Here is a 26295-nt window from a genome sequence, read left to right on the forward strand (position 1 = left end):
AGGGTCACCTAACTGATGGGGTGAGTAACAGAAATAACAGAAGAGGGCCAGGCCTGTGCCCCGCCTCCATTAGCCCCGGTCCAGAGCAAAGCCAATGTCTTCCCTCAACAGAGGGGCTGGACTGGGTGCGGGGCTCAGGGGATGTGGGGGGTGGAGCTGGGTTTAGTGTATTCAGGCCTTGAGGCGCTGGAGGGGAGGCAAAGGACTCTCAAGGCTGGTTTAAGCAGGGTGGGAAAGGGGGTAGGGTAGGTTCTAAATGGGTGGGAGATAGGAGTGTTTCCCGATGGGGTGAGATGGGCGGGGGTATAGAGTAAGGGGCTGATTTTTGGAACCTTGCCTGCTCCTCACTCCAGCTCTTCCCTGATGAGTAAGAGGTAGCAGGGCCCACCTGAGCCTCGGCTCATCTTCTTTCTTTGGTTACCTGTATAGGGCTCCTCTCCCACCAGGAAGCCTGTCAGTCCGCTCCCTTTGTCTGATCTCCATCTGTACCTCTTTCCTTCACCCATTCTCCTCACTCTCTAGAAGCTTCCTCACACGGCGCCATCACCATGATCTTGGAGGTGGAGACTTCACTCTGTTGCTTAGTGTTCCTCCGTCACGGTGCTCAGTACCTGTGCGTGGGACCACTGTAGTGAGGAGAGTGAGCCCGTCCTGGACTCTCCCCTCTCCAGCTGTTAGCAGCTGGCCTGGGAGCTCTGAACCCCCACACTGCTGTGTCATCAACCTCTCCAGACTGCCTGAGCTGTGTGGCTTTAGCTAACAGTTGGGAGGACATGGGGCAGGTGTGCAGGGTTTGTGGTTGAATGGTTACAGTGTTGCATTGGAGCCATCACAGTATCTGCGGCTTTCTTCAAAGACCAGCACCTATTCTTACCGTAAGAAGTCTAAAATTTAAGTTTTAAAAGATGCTAGCCCTGTGGCCTCACTCCGAAGTGAAGCACTATAGGCAATTAATAAGGCTGAGGGGGGAGAATCAGTCATCTGATTAGAGATGAGCTCCCTAATTCGTTATCCAAGTGGCCAGCTCTAAGCAATACACTTAAGCAATACTAAGCAATACACTTAAGCAATACTAAATGGACTCAGCAGGTTGTATTTATTTATTTATGTAACAATAATAATTAAAGACAAAGGGGTCATGAATTTGAGAAGAGCAGGAGACATGGGAAGAGCTGGAGGAAGGGGGAATGATGTAAATACAACATAGATATATATAAAAAAGTTTTTAGAAGCTAGCCTCGGGCAGTGGTATTGAAATAATTCTGTCCTGGGGCTGTGATGGAGCCCATCAGCTCAAGCAAATCAGCCACAAGATCTTGTCTTGTAGAAGAAGACAGGACCATTGAGTCCAGTCCCATCTCTGTCCCTGCCTCCAGACTGGAGAGAGTGTCCCACCCAGCATGGCTAGGGAAACATGGACTGGATCCAGCCAAGCACCCACCCCCTCCCCTGCATGCTTCCTGCATGTCAATCATCAGGTGCCCCGGTGCCCTGGAGACTCCCTGTTGTCAAGTGTTGTGATTTTAGTCCAGGCTCTGTTTTTCCTTCCTGGAAACCAGAGCCTTCCTGAGACTCATCCACACACCGCTCTTCTTTTGTGCTCTGGGGCCATTTCCTGCAAAGACAGCTCCCTGGGGAGGTCCAAGTCACCAGGTACTGTGGTAATGGCCTGGGCGGGGCAGGGGTCCTGCTATTGTTTGCTTTGGCTCTCTGCTTAGGGTTTGGTCAAAGCCAAATTCTGTCTTGGCCTGAGCACAGCTGAGCAGGGACTGCCTTGGCAGGGCCCCAATGTGCTCTCTGGCCGGCTCCATCATTTCATGCTTTTCTCTCTGTGTTTGCAGGGCAAAGAGACTTCCTGTCAAGCCCCCATCTGCCCACTAACAATGCCCTATGCAGGGAGAGGACCAGAAAGAAAGTGCTGTGTGCCCTCAGTCGAGCGGACACTCCTGGTACCTCCTATCCAGCTCCTGGAGCTCTGACCTAGGAGCCATGAGGAGTTAGGCAACTGCCTTTCTCAAGGCTGAGTGGTCCTTGCTATCCACATCTCCCTGGCCCCTGCTTCGTCTATTAAATTCAGATAACCAGATTTCTTCCCCATGGATCGGGAGAGTTGGAGGAGTTAGCTATCAGGACCCAGGACTCAATTTAAAGCTATTCTGCTCTTCCACTGGATCTAATCTCACCAGGAGAGATAGCTAAGGATTAGACCACTTAAATAAAGCCAAGAAAGAGTGCTTAACTTCCCTGCTGAAAATGAAAAATGCAAATTAAAATCCCATCAACATACCATTTCCTACCCATTAGCTTGGCAAAATTATAAACAGTCTGATGAAAGCATCCCTAGCGGGGTGGGGTGGAGTCCACAGGTACACGGTGGGAGTGCAAAGCCACAGAAACCACCTTCCAGAGACATCGAGTAGCAGCCAGAAGAATTGAGGATGTTCTTCTCATTCCAGGCATCTCACTTCTAGGTCTATGTTGTAGGGAGAACAAGAAACTTAGTAGAAAAGAATCTTCTTGCAAGGCCAGCCGCAACAACAAAAGGGAAACATAGAACTCATATACACAGAACACTTACATAGTGGCTACAATGTAAACTATAGACAAAAGTACCAACCTGAATATGTCTCAAAGACCAATTGATGAGCAAAAAGACTGCAGAGGGAACATTCAGTCGGGTGGCATCATAGAAAGTTTTAAGCATGTGATAAAAGGTGGCTATCAAAGGTGTATGGATATTCAGCATATTTTTTATTGCTATGACACAATATCATAATTTTCTATTTTATTTTATGTGTGTGGATGTTTTGTTTGTATGTCTGTGCCACATGTGTGCAGTGCCTGTGGAATCCAGAGGGGTGTGGCAGATCCCCTGAAACTGGAGTTTGTTTGTGAGCCACGTGATGTGAGGGCTGAGAATCAAAGTCACGGTTCTCTGGAAGAGCGGCAGAGCCATCTCTCCAGCCCCTAGACTTTAAAATACAGAATTCGGCTTATGGTTCCCAAGGTTGAAAAGTCCAAATAAAGGGGGCCGCATCTGGATAGAGAGGCCACATCTGGAGGGAGGGGCCGCATCTGGAGAGAGGGGCTGCATCTGGCAAGGGCAGCAGTGAGGAGACTGGAGGGGAGACTGTCTCCTTCTAACCTTGAAGGAGGTTGGAGGCCAGAAGAGATGGCAAGAGATGCGGAGGGCAGGGTGGTTTCACCTGCTCCACCTTAGCATGTGAGCATCATTGGCACATGAGGTCACTGAAAAGAAAATTACTTCACATGAGGTCATTCGGTGCGCTTCAAGCCAGTGTGACCAGTGTCTTTACACAAAAGGGGAATTGGGACCTAGACATGTGTGTGTGGGAACATGGTGGGATGCTGGAGGCAGAGATTGGGAGATAGTTGTGCCAGCCGGGAATGCTGAGATTCCCCACCAACTTTCAGAAAGGAGAGAGAGACAGAGACAGGAAGACACAGAGACAGAGACAGGGAGACACAGAGACAGGGACAGGGAGACACAGAGACAGAGACAGGGAGACACAGAGACAAAGACAGAGAGACAGAGACAGGGAGACAGAGAGAGACAGAGACAAAGACAAGAGACAGAGACAAAGAGACAGTGACAGACAGAGACAGACAGAGACAGGGAGACAGAGACAGAGAGACAGACAGAGACAGGGAGACAGAGAGAGACAGAGACAGAGAGACAAGAGACAGAGACAAAGAGACAAGAGACAGAGACAAAGAGACAGTAACAGACAGGGAGACAGACAGAGAGAGAGATGGAGAGACAGAGACAGGGAGACAGAGAGACAGAGACAGGGAAATAGAGAGAGACAGAGAGACTTGGAACAAGTTTTCACTCTGCTGACACTTGACCTTTGGTCTCGTAGCATTCAGAACTGAGATGATGTGTTTTTGCTGTATAAGGCTTCCGGTCTCTTATATTTTGCTGAAGCGGCTCCAGCAGGCAAACACAGGGTCTAAATTAGCACTTTATGAATGAGAGGCTTGAGGACCTGAGCCTCTGAGAGCTGAGAACACATAGCCCCTGAGAACACAAAGTTAACACCTGGCTTCTCTGTCCACGCCACAGGCTTGGATATGTTCTCCGTGTGAGTCAGCATTTCATCACAGGCTGGGAGCAACACATGTCGAATGTGTTCTGTGAAGTGCGGCACAAGCGCTTTCGGGGTGGTCTGATCCTGAACTTCATCTAGACGGTGTTTGGGAAAAGCAACGCCTTTCCCTTATCACTCCTCAGAGATCGTATAACAAGCTAGACTCACACCCTGACCCCGCCATAAAGCCCGCAGCCTTCAGGCTCCGTCAGCCTTCTGGGTAATTAGAACAAGTCGGGCGTGCTTGGCAACTGCTTAATTTAGGGAACCCATGGCATGGTTTTGGCCCTCTGATCCTGAAGTCCCTTACTTGTTCGGGTGTAGATGGTCCTGAATGCCGCCTTCCCCTGGGACCTGTTCCTTGTGATGGAGTCCAGCTGCATCCACACCACACCGTCACGACTGTGGTTGACATTTGGAAGCTGAGCCATGGGGAGTGTGTAGTCATGGAAAGGATAGGTCAGGCATCAGGAGATCCAGGACATAGTCCTGTCTTCATCTCTCTAGCTATATGTGTGGCCTTGGCAAACCGGGTACCATTCTGTGTTCAGCATTCTCACCAGTATGGAAGGGACTAGTGAATGGGGGCGGGGGTAGCGACTAGCTCTTTTCAACCCTGAAGGAGGTCAGAGGTCAGCCGAGATGGTAAAAGATACCCAGGGTAAGGCGGCTCCACCCACGGCTTTGGGTGTTTTAAAAATCCTGACTAGGCCTGGCTAGATAGTTCAGGTGGGTGAAGGCACTTGCTGCCCAGGCTGATGACCCAAGTTTGATTTCTCAAACCCACATGGTGGAGGGAGAGAACCAACACACACAAGTTGACCTCTGACATCCACATGTGAGTGATGGCAGGCATCACATACAACAAGTCCATTAAAATGTAAACAAAAGAAATCCTATCTATAGTGCTGGGTTTCCTCTCTCACGTGTCTGAACAGGCTTCTCGTATGCTAGTGTCTGTCAGGTCAGGCTCACTAGACTCTGATCAGCAAATCTGTGTCTTAGGTGAAAACATAAGAAATGTACGCAGATTCTAAACTTGTGCAATTTAGCTGGCAAAGAACTTTTTAAAAGGAGGTGTTCAAAATTGGACCTTTGTTGTTGTTTTGTTTTTTGGTTTTTTGAGGCAAGGTTTCTCTGTGTAGCCCTGGCCATCTTAGAACTCACTCTGTAGACCAGGCTGGCCTCCAACTCAAAGATCCACCTGCCTCTGCCTCCCAAGTGCTGGGATTAAAGACATGTGCCACCACTGCCCAGCCCAAATTGGAGCTTTTAGAAGAATGTTTTTGGTTTGGGTCTCCCACCTGCCTCCTGCTCCGGGGGCCTACCCTGCCCCATCTCAGTGATTGAACTAATTACTTTTGTCTCACTGTGACCTGAACACCCAGAGAACAACTTAAAGAGGATTATTTGGCTAGCTCACGGTTTCAGGGGTGTTGGTCTGTCGTGGTTGGGAATGGCATGTTGAAGCACAGTAGCTCACATCATGAAAGCCTGGAAGCAGAGAAAGGGGGGCACAGGAAGGGGTGAGGGCAAGGTATAGCCCCAAGGACATGCTCCCAATGACCTGCATCCTTCCAGTAGCAGACCTCTTACTCTTCATCACCTCTAATTACGCTTATCAATACATTTGTCCACCTATAGGTCAAGCCCTCAGCATCCAATCACTCCCCCAAAGCTTATCTGGCAACTTAGACCCATATATGAGAAGCTACGAGGGAAGTTTTGTAATCAAGCCATGACCTAGGTAGGAGGTACCCACCATTTGTGACTCATCTCTGAGTTGTCAAGGCTGTATCTGGAACTTCCCTCCATTGTAAAAAATACTTGGGGGCTGGAGAGATGGCTCAGGGTTTAAGAGCACTGGCTGTCCTTCCAGAGGAACCAGGTTCAATTCCCAGAACTAACACAGCAGCTCACAACTGTCTGTAACTCCAGTTCCAGGGAATCCAACACCCTCACAGAGACACACATGCAGGCAAAATACCCATGGACACAAAAATAAATCATTAATTAAAAAATGAAAAGTACTTTGAATGATCAAAAACAGGAGCCATAACATTGGAAGAAGAGATATTTAGGTAATTCTTTCTGCAGTGGCACAATCTAGTGTCATCTTCTTGCTGAAGACTGTAATTCAAGGTCACTTGACATAGGCGTTTTCAACTTGCTGACCATTGCCAGGGCCACCTGACTGCTGAAACTGGCTTCTGTATGCCTTCTTGATGATGTGGCACACCAAATTCCTGCAGCATCGGGGTAGTTATAGGCACAGTCATCGGGAGTCCAGGGCTGTGAGTTCCCCCAGCTTGTGGCCAGAGGTTCTTCTGTTGTGGTGTTAGGTTCCAAAAGGAAGAGGCACAGAGAGAGTGGACTGACTGTTAGATCCCCAGTGCGAGGGAGAAAAGTGAGCCCCGTAGGCAGTGCTCTCCACCTTAAGGGTACCGCCCTGCACCAGAGCCCCCTCAGCTGGAGAGCTTATCAACCACGGATCCCAGATGGCAGCCCTTCAGGACATAAGAGCAAAACGCACCTGCCGTGGGAAAGAGAATTGCTTTCCTCAGCTCTAAAGGAGCAGTTTCCAGAGCTGCCATGGGGTTAAGGCTGACTTCGGAGGCAGGAGCTGGGGGCTACTAAAGACCCAGGCTTGGGTAGACCTATGTAATAGCTCTGAGGTGGTCAGGGTACACCAAGGTGTAGTGAAGAAAACCTTCACAGATATCACTCTCAGCTAGCCGTTTCCCTCTTCTCTAGTAATTCTTGCAGCCTTTCTTCTTTTATTTGTTGTGCTGGCTAGTTTTATGTCAACAGGACAAAAGAGTCGTTTGGGAAGAGAGACCATCAATAGAGGAACTGCCTCCATCAGACTGGCCTCTGAACAAGTCCGTGGGACGTTTCTTGATTAATGATTGATGTGGGGAGACCTAGCCCATTGTTGGTGGTGTCACTCCTGGGCTGGTGGTCCTGGGTTCTGTAAGAAAGTGGGTTGAGCAAGCCACGAGGAGCAAGCCAGTAAGCAGCACTCCTCCACGGCCTCTCCATCAGGTCCTGCCTTGAGTTCAATGATGAGTTATTTGGACATTTCTGTCCCCAAAGCCTAAATTCACAGGGACTCCTTTTTTTACATTTCCTTGCACTTCTGATTATCTTTGATAAGTCTGTCACAACTACCTTTCTTAAGGCTTGCTAAATCTCCCATTTTAGCAGAGAGACTTGGATTTAGCAAGGCTCAGTGCTTTGGCAGGCAGGGGCATCTGACTATAATTTATTGGCATTGTTTCATTTCCATAGTATTTATTTTTAGGTTACCATTTACTTAAAGTAAGCGATACTGCCTTTCCATTTACAATAGTGACATGAGGTCACTTTCCTTTTTAAGTAATCTGCTTAAGCAGAAACAATTAAGTCAATTTGAAAGATAAAGTGACTAAGAGAACAGGTTCTATTGGTGGATGATGAGAGTCTGGGAAACAAGGCTATAGACTGGGTTCTTCAGAGAATTTCTTCTCAGTGCTGGCTCTTGCTTTTGATGATTCAAAGTATTTTTAGAATGGGTTTTCCTAACTTCTCAAACCAATAATTCATTAAAGATCCCTACAGACCAAGCATCAGAGAACATGTGGGCTCTGAAGTCAGACTCTCTGGCTCTTCCAGTTTCTGGTTGTGTGACGCTGGGCAAATGAATGTACCTGTCTGTGCTCAGCATCCTGTTTGCAATATGGAGTTGAAGATGCTCAATGACAAAGAGTATAGGAAGCACCACGTAGCACCTGGTATACATTCAGTGTGATTCTTGCCAGTGAGACTTGAAGGCACTAATAAGGCTGAGAGTAACCTGCTAAATATTTGGAGTGAAGTAATTGTTTTGATCATCAGAGAGTCTCATGTCTTAGTGGGAAGATGAGTCACATTCAGCACAAAGACATATACAAATGCCATAGTCAACATGTCAATGCAGGAACAATGGCCGCAGAAGGTCTTGGCAAGGGCCAACAATTGAAGATGGAAACTCTCCCATGTCATGTGACCTTGAAGTTTGATCCCAAGAAGGGAGGTATCAGATGACTGTGGAAAGAAGAAAGCTGTAGCATCTATTTTCTTTTGTAAAATCTTTTTTCAAACTTGTTTTTATTTTATTCTATGTGTATGGATGTGTTGCCTATGCACCAGTGTGTGTCTGGTGCACAAGGAGGCCAAAGAGGTCATCAGATGCCCTGGAACTGGAGTTACATCCAGTTGTGAGCTGCCATGTGGGTGCTGGCAATTGAACCCAGAAGAGCAGCCAATGCTCTTAACCACAGAGCCATCTCTCCAGCCACTGGAGCATCTGTTTTCATACAATTAGAGTTTAATGAAGGTCTTTGTTAAGACTTTCAATCCAACACTTGACCTGAAGTAGAAAACTTTTATTGTAGAGAAACAAAATAAATAACACAATCCCACTGATGCCAGATGAGGTAATGGGAGGTTGGGAACACCACTGCTAAGACTTTCCACTACTGAGCACATGACCTCCATGGCCTAGACCACTGCCTGCCATGGATCCCATGACTGGTAGCCAATAGGAATGAATTTGAGTCCTTAGCTGGTAACTAATCACATCTTTCAGTTTGCTTCCTTATTTTGAGCCAAACCCTACAGACTGCCTCAGGAACCTTTAGCATTTACTTACTCTTCATCCCAGGAGGCAGTGGGAAGCCAGCGGGTAAGATACACAGCCAAGTCCCAACTTATCCAAGATACTGGAAGGTCATGGGCCTTGGAGTTGAGTGGATCTGAGCTGAAGCTCACTGCATTACTTGCTGCTAAGGAGTTTTGGGGTTAGTTTCTCACTCTACTGAGCCTCAGTTTTTACAGCTGTAAAATGAGCAAAATAATAGTTATTGAATAGGAATGCTGAAGAAATGGAGGATAATATATTGAATAGCCAACACACACACACACACACACACACACACACACACACACACACACACACACACACTGCAAATAGATACAGTACACATGAAAAATGCTTAGTAACTCCCACAATGATAAATTAGGTATCAAAAGAGCCAGATAAATTTTACCATCAAACTAGCCAAGATTCAAAGGGTAACAACCCCTAGTGTTGGTGAGGGGGCAAAGAGATGGTCATTCTTCTCCACTCTTGATGGGAGGTTGAGAACAGCATCTTTTCCCTCTGTTTCTACTTACAGAGGAGTTGCTGTGGAGTACAGGGTGTTTGTTTACATCCTTTACCTGGCTCCTCTTCACACCAGGAACCTACAGTACCACGGCTCCATGATCTGAAGAGAGAGATTAATATAGCTAAGAAGCTAACCAATCCGATATGGGTTAACAATGGCAAAAGCTTAACTGGAAATTTTGTACTAGTATCCCCAAAGGAGGGTCAGAGGACCTTAGACTGATTAGGAAAGCAAGGAAGGCCCCTTTAAGAGTGCCCCACCCAACTGTTTGATTGCTAATTGCCAGCTAGAAAAAAAGCCCCCAGGAGGTAGAAAACAGTTTGCCCTAGGGAAGATACCATAGGTGGGACCCATAAGGGAGTTGGGGCCCTGGGACCCTATAAAATGTCCAACCCAGAGGCCCCTGGCAGATCCCCAGCCTTGGGGTTTCTCCAATCCAGATGGGAGTAGTTTGTCTACCATAATAAAATTTGTCATTTTCATTGTCCTTTCATTGTGTGGCTGCCGCTTCTCTGTCCCTCCATCTGGGGCCTTTGCACCCTCGTCCAATCACTTTCACTTTCTCTGCTCCTGCGTTTTGTGTGCGGGTTCTCTCCCTTTGTTCCTCCTGGACATCCAATCCCTCGTTTATTCCATGAATGAGCTCAACAGATTCCCTAGACCACCCGCCTCCCACCAAGACCCGCATAGCATTGCTTCGTGTTCCAGGATCCAAGCCAGGGCATCATCTCCATGTTTTCATGAAACTACCTCCTGTACTAATCTTCATGTTTTCCTCAGTCCTTTCCAACTGTGATGTCCCCTGGCCTCTCCCTGTTTTCTCTTCACTTAGCCCCTCTGGCAATGCCTCACAGACATGCCCAGAGGATGTCTCACTGGTGTTTCTAAGTCTAGTCATGTTGACAATCACAATGAACCATCACACCTTGTTTGGATATTTTGTAGGATGATCTTCAATTTGGGTTCGCCTGATGCTTCCCCATGATTAGACCAAGATTACAGGCTTTGGGGGAGAGGAGCGGAGAAGCGCGATGTTATTCTCATGAAAGAGCACATGATGTCATTATATTTTAATCCTGGTGATTTTATCTTCTGTCACTTGCTGAAGGTGGTGTCAGCTAACTTTCACCATCAGTATATTTACCCTTTTTATGCTATTTGTTAGAAAAGGTTTTCTGAGTCCAACACGCATTCAAAGGGAGGGGAATTAAAATCCACCTCCTGGAGAGAGATGTGTCAGAGTTTGTGAATGTGACCTGCCATGGAAATTAGTAAATATTTTGAGGAAGATATTTTGAAACTACCTCCTGTTTTTCCTTAAGCCTTTGTCCACTAATTTTAACATTCACTGCTGGATCCCACCCACCGTGATTGCTATTGTGATGATGTAATGGTGACCTAGTTCCTTCATTTGTTCTACTTATTAGCTGGAGTTCTTAGAAAGGAAGAGTGGTCCATCTTTTCCAGTTATTTGTTCAATCATTTGGTTACATCAGTGTGGACTACTGGATGTTTATTTTAGTCTTTGGGATATAATGCAATACAGTTTTACTGGGAACACTCTCCCAGTGGTACACTGGTAGGTGACTTTTGTTGGGGGAATGTGAACAAGTATTTGCTTATCCCAGATAGGGCATCATCAACTAACCAAAAATCAAAACAAAGCAAAACAAACAAACAAACAAACAAATCAAAACCAAAACAACCAACCAACCAACCAACCAAACAAACAAACCCCAAAGTTCTACCAGAGTCCAACTTGATGAGCCAATAGGTTTATTGGGGTAACTTATAGAATTATGGGTAAAGGAGTATGGATAGCTCAAAGGCAGTTGCATTACCAGAAAGTATACACCAAAATGAGTGATAACTCAGGAAAGCTGAAGCCCTGGAGCTGTCTGCCTGACTTGTGGACAGATGACCATGGTAGAGAGACTCCTCTCTTCAAGTAGCCTTTACTGCTTATATAACCTTGGGAATGAAGGGTCTTGTGAATGTCTAAGTTTCAGGGGCTTCCAGAGATTTGTATGTTGTTTACTTCCTGAATCTTAAGGGAGTCTCCTTCTAGGATGAAATGCTTCAATTTGGAACTTCTGGAGTCTTAACAAGCCCCTGGCCAGGATGAAAAATTTCAATTCAGAGGATATTATTATACAAATTCTTGATATTTCTCTCCTAATATTTCTAAACCCTTCTTTTATTTAATCAATTATATTTTTTGTATTGGAATGGACTAATAGTCATTTATTTTATTCTTTGGGGGTATAATTCAATACCTTTATTCTAGAAACACTTTCAGAGTGGTATATATCCTTTGACATGTGTAGTGGTATTTGCTCCGCCATGACCTTGGGCTATCCGGGCCCAAAGGAGGGGGTGCTTCCTGACCTCTTATAAGGAGAGGAGAGGGGTCACATGTTTCCTTCTTATAAGAGGTCACATACAATGGCAGGAAGCACTGCCTCCTTTGGGCTGTATATCCCTAGGTCACAGGCAGATCAAATACCATTACAGACATGCCCATATACGTACACACACACACACACACACACACACACACACACACACACACACACACACACACACCCTATTTTTGGAATTCAGCAAGTTGGTCAGGCTGGTTGTGTAGCAAATCCTTGCCTTTCACCACCTCAACTAGAAATATAAGCACACACCATCACATCCAGCTTTCTACGTACGGTTTGGGGGTCTGGGGTCTCCATACTTACTATATAAGCTCTTTCCTGACTGAGCTTTCTCTCCAGCCTTGAACCCATGTTTAAAATCATACTCAATTAAATCAAGGCAAATAAAAGTCTATATATGATTTAAAAATATAAACAAGGCTGGGCAGTGGTGGTACACACCTTTAATCCCAGCACTTGGGAGGCAGAGCCAGGCGGATCTCTGCTGTGGGATGGTCTGTATGTCAAATTACTCTGATTGGTCAATAAATAAAACACTGATTGGCCAGTGGCTAGGCAGGAAGTATAGGTGGGACTAACAGAGAGGAGAAAAGAAAGAACAGGATGGCAGAAGGAGTCACTGCCAGCCGCCGCCATGACAAGCAGCATGTGAAGACACCGGTAAGCCACAAGCCACGTGGCAAGGTATAGATTTATGGAAATGGATTAATTTAAGCTATAACAGTTAGCAAAAAGCCTGCCACGGCCATACAGTTTGTAAGCAATATAAGTCTCTGTGTTTACTTGGTTGGGTCTGAGCGGCTGTGGGACTGGTGGGTGACAAAGATTTGTCCTGACTGTGGGCAAGGCAAGAAAACTCTAGCTACAGACCTTTGTGAGTTCAAGGCCAGCCTGGTCTACAAACTGAGTTCTAGGACAGCCAGGACTACACAGAGAAACCCTGTCTCAAAAAAATTATATATATAAACAAGAATACAAAAGAATGATATGAAGTTTCTAGAAGTGAAAAATGGCTTATCTTAACTAATAATTAATTTTCTTTTTCTTTTGAGATAGAGTCTCACTAAATAGTCCCGGCTGGCCTGAAACTCACAGAGATCCATCTGCCTCTGCACGAGGCTTCATGTCCAGCTTAAAATTCACATTCCTAACAGTAGTGTGGGTCTGACGGCAAAATGGAGATGACAGGAAAAAAGAGTCACTCAGGTAAGGTGAAAATGACTTTATGTGAAGGAGGAGGAGGAAAGGAAGAAGAAGAGGTTTAAAAAAAAACTTGAACCAAGTTCCAGGACATACAGGAAAATAGCCAAAGATCTAATATACATGTATTGACAGTCTCAGTGGGAAGAGAGAAAAGAACTAGTCAGAAAAGCATTTGAAGAAATGATAACTCAAGACTTTCCAAACTTGGTGAAAGACATAAATATATAGATTCAAAAATGCAGAACAGCAAGATGGCCCGGAGGGTAAAGGCACTTGCCACCAAATACTGCCGGAAGGGGAGAACCATCTCTCACACGTTGTCCTCTGACCTCCACACACCCACCATGGCATGTGCATGCCTTCTCCCAGATAAATAGATATTGTGGATCCACAGCAGGATAAATTCATAAGAGGACACCCCAAATCCATATGCATATATTCACCAAACAGCAAAGACCCAAGATGAAGAGAAAATGTATAAGCAACCAGAGAAAAACCCAACACAGTGAGGTTGGCCTGCTGGGAAAATGATAATTTAATGTCCAGAGACATCTTATGAGAAAAACATGGAGGTAAAAAACCCTGGGAAACATCTTTAATTTGCTAAAACCCTCAAACAGATACGAGTGTGAGAATAAGACTCTACACCCAGCAAACATACCCTTCAGAAAAGCAAATGTGTACACACGTATCTGAGCATGCTCGACTGTATCAGATTTGTTGTTCCTGCGGACCAAATGCTTGATACAACGTAAGGACATTTGCGCGGTTTCAGAGAGGTCAGCTTGACCTTTCGTCCTTGAGCAGAACGTTACAACTGTCCGAGTGTGCTGCTCAGTGGTTCTCTTTTCCTTGTGACAGGAACAAGAGAGAGACGTGGAAGAAAGAGTGAGGGTAAGATACGGCCTCAAGGACACACCCCGGGGACCTGCTCTCTTCAACCAGGCCCCGTCTCCCACGTTTTTACCAACCCTCTAGAACCATCGGATTATGGCTCCATTGAGTAATTAATTCATCGATTAGGTGGTACCCTGAGGAGAGGATCAGTTCTCCATTGCCCCTCATCTGGTAAAGAAGTTCTGACTCCATGAAGCTATGGGGAACATTTCACATTCAAACGACAACAATGGTATATATGTCTACACATACGTAGGCTACATGCATATGTGTAGTATATGTGTAGTTGTACCCATAGACATATGCGTGAATGTTTTTCAGTAGAGTTGCATGGGAAAGAAAGGTCTTCAGACTGTAAGGAAACTATACAAGAGGGAACCCAGACCTTCCGAAGAGAAGATCACTAATGGCAAAGGTTTGGGTAAATAAGTAAAACTTAGTTTTCCTTCCAATAATACACTACTGTTTACAAAAGAGAGAGCTGCATTTCTTAGAGCATCTAGTACGTGTAATGCGTGCCGTGATGTGTTGTACACAGCCACAGTGGCGTGAAGAGTGGCGTGGATGAGGTCAAAGACGGGAGTAAAGGCAGCTATGGGGTTATAAAATGTCTGTTATGTACAAAGGGTGTGGTATTAACTGCTGGAGAAACCAAAGTACCTACTGTGGTCCCTGGAGCGGCCTCTAAAAAGAACGCAAATAGTTAAAGTTGAAAAGGGAACAGAGGGGCTGGGGAGATGGCTCAGAGGTTAAGAACACTGACTGCTCTTCCAGAGGTCCTGAGTTCAATTCCCAGCAAACACGTGATGACTCACAAAACCGTCGGTAATGAGATCTGGTGCCCTCTTCTGGTCTGCAGTCATACATGCTGTATACATACATACATACATACATACATACATAAATAAGTAAATTTAAAAAAAAGTAAAAAAAAAAACAAAACAAGGGAACAGACACATCAAGATTGGATTCTAAAATGTGTTCAAACCATTCGAAGTGGGAATGAAAGTGAAAACAGAAGGAACAAAATCCCCAAATTTGATCAAGCCAGAACAGCACAGCCAGAATGGTCAGATGGAGGGCAAATGATGAAACGGTAGACCTCATTCCAATCATATTAATAATTAAATGGAAATATATTATCCAGCCCAATTAAGAAGCTGCTATTCCTGGACAGCGTGCAGAGAATGGGAGGCTTTGAGCACTCAGCCCGAAATGCGGCATCGCTATCTAATTCCTCCCTTCAAGGCTCAGGGATCTGTGCTGGAGAGCAGGAGGGGATGGATGATTCCAAGGCAACAGCACCTTCCAGACACAACGGAGCTGAAGCACATAAGAACTCACAGACTGTGACGGCATGCACAAGGACCACACAGCTTCAAGTCAGACGAATCTCAGCACGGTGAAGCGGGGTGGACACCAAGTCCCACGCTGATGAAGAAGTTTGTACAGGTGATCCCTGTTGGGAGAGGGAAAATGAGTTTATCCAATGGCATGTCACTGGGTATGTCAACCACACTCCAGGGCAGGCCGACACAAAATGAGCTCCCTGGTTTGTGTGTGTGTGTGTGTGTGTGTGTGTGTGTGTGTGTGTGTGTGTGTGTGTGTGTGTGTGTGTGTGTCCAGCCTGAGTTACCTCTGCAGGGGTGGGTGGGCTTGAAGCCGTGGCATGAGCAGTTGGCTCTTAGCTTTCTCTCTACTCCAGCAGATGGCTGCCTCATGTGCTTATTTTAGCATTTGAAACCAGCTTCCTGGAATCTATGTCCTCACCGTGGGCAAGCGATAGTATTCCCAAAAGCTTGTTTTTATGGAGGAAAATCCAGCTAAGCCGGGTCCACTTGTCCTGCCAGCTTAGTAAAATACAGAATTGCGGTAAGAGGAAAGACTTTCATAACTCAGAGATGAAGGGCTGTGTGTAGGGAGAGTGCCTTGAAATAGCTTCTGGATGCTTAAATTTAGGGATGAGAAATGAAGTCATCTTTAAACTACTGTTTCAGGGGCTGGGGAGATGGCTGAGTGATTAAAAGCATTTGCTGCTCTTGCAGAGGACCTGGGTTGGGTTCCCAGCATTCACAGAGTGTGGTTGACAACTGTCTCCAGTTCCAGGACCCTGACACTCTCCTGGCTTCCTGAGGTACCAGCACACATGTGGTGCACACGAACACATGCAAGTAGTCACACACACACTTAAATAAAAAAACTCTTGGATATTCAGAAAGTTTGAAATTTTGTTTTTCCAGAGCCCAGGAAGTAGAGCAGAAAGTGAAAAGGTCAGGGGCCATTTATTCTCATTCTGCTCAGCTGTGGTGACTTCCAGAACGTCTCTGAGCCTCTGCTTTAGTATTTGTGAAATGATCGTGGCGGCACATAGTAAATATTCTACAGATATGGTTTTCTTCCCTAACTCTGCTGTTTTCTGTCTGTCTCACACCATCTTACAGGCCATTCCCAAACCTCTGGCTTGAGATGACAGAACATTCATTCAGGAAGAGCGCTTCTCTTGTGGCAGGTGCTGTTCACGTCTTGTGGAATCCTTTCCGCTGCCTGGGGCTGCACTTCACCACCTGCTTCCAATGAATGGTTGTTGCATGAGTGATGTAATGTCTTTGGCCACTTTATCAGAGGTTGGGTCTTTGGTCTTGCTACTGTTGCTGGTGGTTGGGTCCTGGGCTGGATGTTTCCAGGTTCTTGGCCTCTTATCCCAGTGATTGAAAAAAAGGACTCATGCAGATCTGCGGAAGAGGTGAGATAGCTTTATTTAGATCAAAGCAGTAGAGGCTGTAGAGGGAGATACTGTCAACGTCAACAGCCGAGTACCCAAGGGTTCTGGTCATCATCTGGGACTTCCTTTTATGGGAGTTGGGAGTAGGAGCTGGTCATTAAGGAGTATGGTGTAGACTGTTCTCTATTTGGGTTGATAATTTGTGTCATACATACATTTTCCCTTCCCATAATGCATCTGATTTTAATTAATGCACGAATTAATTATGAATAGACATATGATGGTACACAAGGAAGTCTAGTAACCCAGAAAGGTTATTAGAAAAAACAGTTTTGTCTGACTGTGCATGCACCCCAAACCGGTTCAGGCTGGGCTAGTTCTTCTACTCCTCATACCCAGATACATTAGAAGCATATTTAATATAAATTGTTTAAATTCGATTGTTATTAGAGCTGGGGAAACTCATAGCATGGTTCAAAGCTGAGAATATGTGTAGCTCGGTGCAGATCAGGTTTGAGGGAGTTCTGAAGTTGTCAGGTGCCTAGTTTGGAGAGGGGAAGGTGTCTGTAGTATGGGCAGGTGAAGAAACTAGGCTGCCAAGTGCGTTATGACAAAGGGTGTGTGTGAATAGGCCCAAACCGAATGGGGCCGAAGCCAAACCATCCCTATGCCTGCCTCAGTACTGCTCACCTCACAGCCCTCTTGTAGGCTGCCATGAGAGAGGCCCCAGTGACAAGGACAACTCAGCAGTCCCCAGGGAGAGGAAGCCTGTGAGTGACAATATGCAAATGCTTGGGAGAGAGATGGTGAGATGCCCAGACAACTCGCTCAGTCTGAGAAAGACTCTGACATAAAAATCATTCTTAACCTACAAAGGCTGTGAGAAAGCCAGCTTTGTCTTAGCCGCTAACTTCCGGGGGTATTTGTTATGCAGCAGGGGTAGCTAATGCCTTGGGAATCTGCAGTTTCTGAAGGACTCAGGCGGGTAATATGCCTTTTTCTCTTAACAGCTGGGGTAGATCCGAGGCTGAGGATGAAGTCATGTGGAGGCTCCTCATTCCAGGCTTGGCTGGAGCACACATGCGTCCTACATCTGAGAGGCCTGAGCTTTCTTATAACCTAGAGTCTGGGTCCCAAAGGCAGGAGAAAGAGAAAGAGAAGCAGGGGGAGGGGGGGGTGGAGTGGGGGGTGGGGTGGAGAGAGGAGGAAGTGAGAATGGGGGCAGGAGAGGATGGAGGCAGCAGAGAGCCAGGTTGGAGGTAAGAAACAATCCAGACAGACAAGTGGGGTAAAATATTGAGAACAATAGAAACCATAAAGTGTAAAGAAAACAATGGCCCAGTCTCCTCCAGATCGAGTAAATGGGATTTGACACTTTCTACACACTGCTTTACTGGAATACAATTTGCATACTGTGGTAGTTTGAATGTAATTGGCCCCCATAAGCTCACAGGGAGTGGCACTGTTAGGAGGTGTGGCCTTGTTGGAGAAAGTGTGTCTCAGTTCACTTCCTGTTGCCTGCGGATCATGATGTAGAGCTCTCAGCTCCTTCTCCAGCACCGTGTCTACCTGTGTGCTGCCATGCTTCCCAACATGATGATAATGGACTAAACCTCTAAAACCGTAAGCCGCCCCCAAATAAATGTTTTCCTTTATAAGAGTTGCCATGATCATGGTGTCTCTTCACAGCAATAGAAACCCTAACTAAGACACATACGATGCAGTCCACCCATTGAAAGTGTATAATATAATGGTTTCACTATGTTCACAGAGTCACTACAATTTGTTTTAAAACATTGTCATCGCCCTCAAATGGAATCTTGCTCCCCCTAGCATGGACACTAGCAGTAATGACTATCTATTCCTCCCACTGCCGGTACTGGCACAAATCTGCCTTCAATTTCTGTAGATTTGCCTGCTCTGTAGCTTTGAGACACCTCTAAAGCACAGGGCAGACCAGTGGCCACTGTCCTAGGGCCCCTACACCAGCCATATTAGCCGTCACCAGCCATGTATTTTCTTACCTGTTCCCTGGGTCCTATTCCTTTTCTTCCCTGCCTTGCTTTCTCTTAATCTCCCCCAGTCTCAGCTTAAACATCCAATTCTCAAGAAAACCTTTTTTTCCCCTCATTTTCTCTTTCAGATCCCTCCTTTTATAGCCACAGAGCATATTTCTTGATGCTTACCACTTGGTTGTAGTTAATTATGAGTGCAATTATGGGTTAGAAGAAAAACATTTATTAACTTATTGTATGTGTATGTGTGTGCCTGAGTATATGTACATACACCCTGTGTGTGCATCTGCCTGAGGATACCAGAACAGGGTATTGGATGCCCCCAAACTAGAGTTAGAGGTGGTTGTGAGTCGCCTGATATGACACTGTTGGAACTCAAACTCAGGTTCTTTGTAAAAGCAGCAAGTGCTCTCAACCACTCAGGAGTCTTTCCAGACTCCAGTTTAATTTTGCTTCACTGGGTTGTAGGACAGGGAACGTGTGCATGTTGATGGCCACTATTGTATCCCCATGTCTGGCACAAAGTCGCTATCTACCCAAACAATTGCAGATCCAAGAATCACTCTAAAAGGTGGAGAAGAGTCTGCATCTATCCAGTGTCTTCCCCTTAAGAGGACACAGAGCCAGGCAGGGTGGTGTATGCCTATGAACCCAGCACTGGGAGGGCCAAGGTAGTTCAGTGTTGGCCTTGGGCTACACAGTGAGACACTATGTAGAAAAGGCAAACAACCAAACAAATAAGAGGCAGAACTGTTTATGATTCATTTGGAAAGTGGTTCTGTCAAGAAGAGCTGAAATGATGACAATGGATGTTTCCCAGGAATCTTGGCTCCCTGTGAGTGGATTCCCCAAGAATTCACCACTAGCTGTGTGCAGTTGAAGCACCATCATGCTGTGAGTTTGAAAAGTTACAATGGCCACCATGGAGGTTTGTCAGAGATTGTTCACCATGCATCAATATGAGTTTGACATGGATCTCCTTAGATTTCGTGGATCTTACTGATAGGTGGCCCTGCCATGTGTTCCAATAATTCCTTGAATTTCATCATTAATTCACCAGGCAAGGCCTACAAACCTCTAACAGGCCAGACAGGATCTCCAATGGCTTATTTTGGACATTAGTTGTAATGTCATCTGTGAAGACACTCTCAGCTCTTCTGCAAGGTTGTGTTAGAACTGTTGTCTTATTTCATCCGAGCTCATGACTGATAGATGCAGGGGTGAGCACCTTGCCAGGAGGACCCAACCATTCATGTCTGTACTTAGAGACCAAGGGAAGCTCATGGCCCTGTGGCATTCTGCATTGGCATGACTCCAGGCCTTGGGTCCACTTCTGAGAGATACCAGAAGGCTAATATTAAACTGGGAGGCAGGAGCTTGGGAAGGTGTTAGAGAAGAACTCTAATTCCAGGAAACTGTCCTGTGCCAGCGAGGACAAGCTACTGTTTCCCTTGCATGGTTGTTTTTCTGTAGACTCTAACTGCCTTGGCTAGGGCCCAACACACACAGACTGCACATGAAAACTCATGGGATGCAGATGGTCAAAACGCACCCCCGGGAGGGGCTTTTGCTGGGAGTGGGGAAGAGAGAGAGAGACGAGAACAATAATGAAACCAAGGCTCATTTGGGGGAAGACCAAGGTGACTGGTGATGTAGAGAATGTTCCGTCTTGGTGTCTCCTGATAATTTCTCTGGCCTATAGGTCATTGCTGATATGGTTCCTGCACTACACTTCAAGGACCCCGTATTGTCATGTCTCTTTCCCACTGTTATGCCTTCCCTGACAGTATGCTGTAATGCAGGGTTTGAGTGTGATGGGACCTCTCAGAGCCCAGCTGCGCATGACCCAGGGGTCTGAAAACACCTGGCATGGTCATCTAAGGTCAATCTGGGACAATGCCCGGGAGTTCGTTATCTCATGCAAATGGTGGTTAATGACACAGACTCTCACTGGAGTGTGCAAATGGCAAGTTTTATTAAGACTTACAGAAAGGTGCCAGTCCTGGGAGCACACGTCTCTGCTACTGACTTTTAAGAGACAGAGGCAGGTGTATCTCTGCACCATTGAGGCCAGCTTTGTCTCTAGAGTGAATTCCAGGTCCTCCAGGGCTCCATAGTGAAACCCTGACTAAATAACAATGACCACCACCACCACCAATGACTGAAAAGTGAGAAAGTGAGGAGAAAAAAATTGTAGAATGGGAGCAATTTCTTTCTTTTTTAAAAAATAATCTATTTTAGCCGGGCGGTGGTGGCGCACGCCTTTAATCCCAGCACTTGGGAGGCAGAGGCAGGCGAATCTCTGTGAGTTCGAGGCCAGCCTGGGCTACCAAGTGAGTTCCAGGAAAGGCGCAAAGCTACACAGAGAAACCCTGTCTCGAAAAACCAAAAAAAAAAAAAAAATCTATTTAACTTTATTTTATGTGCATTGGTGTGATGTAGATGTAACCAATCGTCTTATTAAAATAAGAAACACAGAGCCAATGTAAAAGAGAAAGCCGAGAGGTCAGAGCTCAGAGCTAAAATCTTACCTCCTGCAGTGCTCCTAGCTTCCCCGAGAGAGAGCTACTTCCTGTTTGTCTGTGTTTAAATAGTCTTTCTGTTCTGCCTTCTCATTGGTTGTAAACCCAACCACATGACTGCCTCATCACTGCCTGTAAGTACCGCCCTCCAGGTCTTAAAGGCATATGTCTCCAATACTGGCTGTATCCCTGAACACACAGAAATCTATCTAGCTCTTCTAACCATCACGCTCTTGCTATGGCTCTAATAGCTCTGACCCCATGGCAACTTTATTTATTAACATAAAATTAAAATCACATTTCAATACAAATAAAATATCACCATAGTGTGAAGGTGTCAGATCCCCTGGAACTGGAGTTACAGACAGTTGTGAGCTGCCATGTGGGTGCTGGGACTTGAACTCAGGACCTCTGGAAGAGCAGCTAGTGCTCTTAACCACTGAGCCTCTCTCCAGTCCCATTTTCTTCCTCTCTCCCTCCCTCCCTCTCTTTCTTTCTTCCTTTCTTTTTTTAATGTATGAGTGCTCTGTCCACATGTATGTCTGCACACCAGAAGAGGGCTTCAGACCCCTTTATAGATGGCTGTGAACCACCATGTGGGTGCTGGGAATTGAACTCAGGCCCTTTGGAAGAGCAGCCAGTGCTTTTAACTGCTGATCCATCTCTCCAGCCAGTGGGAGGAATTTCCAAGAGAGAAAGGAGCCTTCAAACTCCTTTGTCGAAGATTGTTAACATGGCAAAGGAAGCAACTGGACAAAGACGGGTAATTTCTATTCCAATTGGTTAATTTCCTAGGCTGCTGTGGGCCAAGCCAATGGAAGGTCTACACACTCTCTCTATGCCTGTCCTGTCCTCATCAGGGAGATGATGGTACACTGTTCATGAGCTGCCCACCCACTGTCCATCTTAGACTCTGGCTTTAATCATTCTTGGCCTTGACTGTCTGGGAGCTGTAATTCACTTGGCCAACGTTACAGTCCTCTGACCTTGCAGGTGTCTCAAGTGCTGTTGATTACACTAGGCTCTCATTGCTCTCACATTTACACCATCCACTTGCCTCTACCAAGGCAGACTTAATGCTAATCCAATCACCAACGGCAGCTACAGTCTTTCTTGGTTACCTCATGGTTATTAGCTCCTTGCCTATGGGATGGTCTCTGGAAATAGGAGTCTTTCTTAGAAGCTACCTTTATTTAATCTACTACAATTACCTGCATTAGAAGCAAGAATATGAGAGGACAATAGCGGCATACACATGTCCCTCAAGGGCTTCTGGGGGAGGGAGAGGTACTGCCTTACTGTCATCACTGGCCCGGAGACTCGTCCTTACTCTTATCTGTCTCCTTGGCTGTCTCCTATCCAAACACAAGCCCTCCTGTCTGTCCCCCCCCAGTGTCCCGTGTTCCCCTTTACTCTTCGTACTCACCCCAGCCTCTGTTCTCACCGCAACATACGTGAGCAACTTGCTGTTTAACCATGTGCTCTTCCTATACCGGCTGGAAGGCTGCCCACCCCCACCCCCTCCGCCCCCCCCACTGCTCACACTGCGGGTCTCAGTGCCTCCGGGCTTCCGTTCTCAGCTCTCAAAGGACAGGGTGGGAGTCTGTCATCAGGACACCTCCTGACTTCAGGACCTGAGAGATGCTAACACTCAGGGCACGTTTGTGGTGAGTGACTCTTGTTCTGGTGCTGAGTGACATGGAAGGTGCTGGAAAGGAGGATAGATGGTGACTAGAACTTCCGGTCCTCTGGGCTCTAGGAACCTCTTGTCCTTTGTGACTCTCCCGTTGTTCACACTTGTCTGTTATCATTCCTGCTCCTGGAGCTCATCAGTTTGCAATCTTGTTTGTGGTAATGCAACCACCCGGGGATGGTGAGGTATCTACTGAAACCCAGTGCCTCTTCTCCTTAGTTCACAGACTCATTGAGACTCATTGAGACTCATAGAGACCCCAGAGCAGCCTCCAGGCTACCAAAAAGGATACTGTGTCCCTATGCCCTAAACTTCCTTCATCTTCTTCCTTCTATAGTACCCCTGGTCCATCTGTACCCTGATATGTGGACGTGTTGGGGGAATGATGGGAAAGGAAGCCTTGGTGACTGATTTTTAAACACATTTCAGACTTGGGATTCCAGACAACCAATTAGCTTACAATCCCTCAAACCTCAGAGTCCCTGCTTGCGTTTAGTCTCCTTTCCCAAACAACCTTGTCAGCCTTCTTTCAGGCCTCATTGCCAAAGTACGCTGTTAATTTTGTCAGGATGAACACAGGTCTGCACGTAGATGGTGAGGGTGTGGCCAAGGTCAAGGCAGGCTAGCTGGGCTGAGTTAAGAGACATCCTGGGGTGCTGATAGGTGTGTTTGGGGATTACGGGGTGCTCTGATGATGTGTGATAGTATTGACTGTATGTGCTGCACATGCCTGGTGTAAGCCTCCACAATCCTCTCCTATACCAGCATGGTGTGGACAGTGCTGAGGTTTTGTTCCCAGTTTGAGACCGAGCTTGCCAGGCCTTCCTGAACCACAGATGCTGTGGCCTCTGTGTGCCTTCTCCAGGCAATGGCTTTCCAGGAAGGCACTCTCCATCCTAAGGAATCACGTTGCTGTGCTCTGGCACTCCTGATGGTGGAGTCTCACTGTTAACACATCTTTCCTATCATCCTGGGCAAAGTCCATGGCTTCTCTCCAGCATCACCAATCTCTACTGCTTTATCCACACCCACCCTGCCTGCAGCTTTAACCTTGTTCACGCTCTCGTCCCTGGCAAAACACTCACGTTTTTATATATTGTTTTGGTTCAATTTTCAATTCTCTCTCACTGTAAACATGGCTATGAGCAGTGATCAGTAACCATGTCACAGTCTAAATGTTTTAGTGACTTGAAAGTTCTTCTACCAAATTCATCTATTACTTTTCAATTCATCCTTACTCAAAATTTCAGGATACATGAAGAACACTGCTAGATTCTTGGCTCCAATATAACACAAATGGTCCTTATAGCCCAGTTTCCCACACAATTCTTATTTCCCCCCTCTGAAATCACATGAGCATGATCATTCCTGTCTGCATTTCTATCTCTGTGTCTCTGTGTGTCTGTCTGCGCGCCCCTCCCCGCCCCCCACCATGGATTGTTCCCAGGGCTTCATGTATGATGGGCAAGTGCTCTTCCACTGAACTTTATCTCCAGCTCTTTTTCCTGAATTTCTAAGCTTCTATCTGAAATAATTTTCCTTTGGCCCAGATCATTCTCTCTGTGTTTCTGTCTGTCTTTCTTTAAAAGATTTATTTATTTTATGTATGAGTTCCCTATCTGCATGTATGACTTTATGCCAGAAGAGGGCAGCAGATCCCACTATAGATGGCTGTGAGCCACCGTGTGGTTGCTGGGAATTGGGCTCAGGAACCTACTGAAGAGCAGCTAGCGCTGAGCCATTTCTCCAGCTCCCAAATAACAATCTTCATCATTATTCTCAGTGTAAGTCTGCTTTAGTGAATTGACGTCCATTTTAAAAGTCTGAATATTAAGCATTTTCCCCCATTCTTAACATCTTTTCCCTTCTTGACATTTTTTTTTTCTGGGTATAGAATTGTAAGTATTTTTCTCTTGGCTCTTAGAAGATGTGTCTGTCCTTCATCTTTTTATTTGGAGGGTCTTTAAACACACCCTTTTTGGGGGACTGCTTTTTTGACATTTTTATCTATGTATTTCCTTTTCACCAGTTTTATTATATGACTTTAGTTCTTCCATTAATTTTGGAAAAGCTCAATTATTTTTTCCTTCTCAGATGGCTCATACTCTGCGCTCATCCTTGGGATTGTAATTGCTTATTGTGTTGGGGTTTTCCCACGCCTCCCTTATTTCTCTTACGTGTTTTCTATTCTCTTCGCAATTAATTATAAGTGTGTGTGTGTGTGTGTGTGTGTGTGTGTGTGTGCGCGCGCGTGTGTGTGTGTCTATGTCTGGGGGTGAGGGTCACAGAGCAGAAGCCTTGGGGGACTGGGATTGGACTTGGGATCTAATCACTGTGTCCCACCCAACCTTCCCAAATACTTGGCTCTTTTGTGGTGGAAAAGGCTGGGTTCCTCTCCATTACTTTTCTACGGCTGTGATAAGACAGCATGCCCTAGGCAACTTATAAAAGACAGTGTTTAATTTGGGCTCAAGGTTTCAGAGGGTGAGAGTCCATGATGGTGGAGCAAAGGTGTGGTGGTGGCAGGAACAGCTGGGAGCTCACATCTTGATCCATAAGTAGGAGAGAGAGATAGAGAGATAGAAATAGAGACATAGAGAGAGGGGGAGGGAGAAAGAAGAGAGAGAGGGAGGGGAGAGGGGAGAGGGGAGGGGGAGAGAGCACTGGGACTGGCATGAATCTTTTGAAACCTCAAAGCCCACCCCTAGTGACACACATCCTCCAACAAGGCCACACCTCCCAATCCTTCCAAAATAGTTCCAGCAACTGGGGGCCATTCTCATTCAAACTACCACAGGATCCTGGACTTCTTTGGGTGGGGTGGCTGGAGATTAAACCAACTCTCATGGATACTAAGACAACTGCTCTGGCACTGAGCCATACCCCCAGCCTCTTGGGATGCATTCTGGAGGTTTGGTCTGCTGGGTACATAGTACTAAACAGTGTCCCCAGCCTTCACCTTCTGGATTGGCTATGGAGGTCAAGGTGAGATCAGAAGCCCGCCATCTTTTCTCTGTGATGTGAGCCAGATCGTAACCTTGAGAACAGCAACCGCGCTGTAAACCCTCACAGGCTTGCCTTGCACATTACAGCTCCTGGTGTGTATTTATTACTTAAAGACCTCACCCAAAGGATTGTCTGGCCCAGGTCCCTGTGTTTAAGTACTTTGTTTTATTTACAGAGGCGGTCTAAAGAGGATCGTTGACGGCATGGCCGGTCACACAACCTGCAGTTCCCCGGGGTTTGCTCAATTCTTACCTCCCCGATTGCTTTCTTTATTGTACTTCCCATTAAGGCTGACCTTTCCTTGAATTTTTATAGCAGTTACCCTGAATCAATATTTTATCATTCAAACAGTAATGATAATAATATGCATTTAGAAGCCATTTCTGGCATGCCAAACACTGTGCTGTATGTTTAATACCTCTAATGACTTCTTCACAACCTTCCTTTGAGAGAGACATTTTAATTACGCCCATGTTACAAGAGAGGCATCTGGGCTCACAGGGGATAGAT

This window comes from Peromyscus maniculatus, chromosome 19 (assembly GCF_049852395.1).
Source record: "Peromyscus maniculatus bairdii isolate BWxNUB_F1_BW_parent chromosome 19, HU_Pman_BW_mat_3.1, whole genome shotgun sequence".
NCBI lineage: Eukaryota > Metazoa > Chordata > Mammalia > Rodentia > Cricetidae > Peromyscus > Peromyscus maniculatus.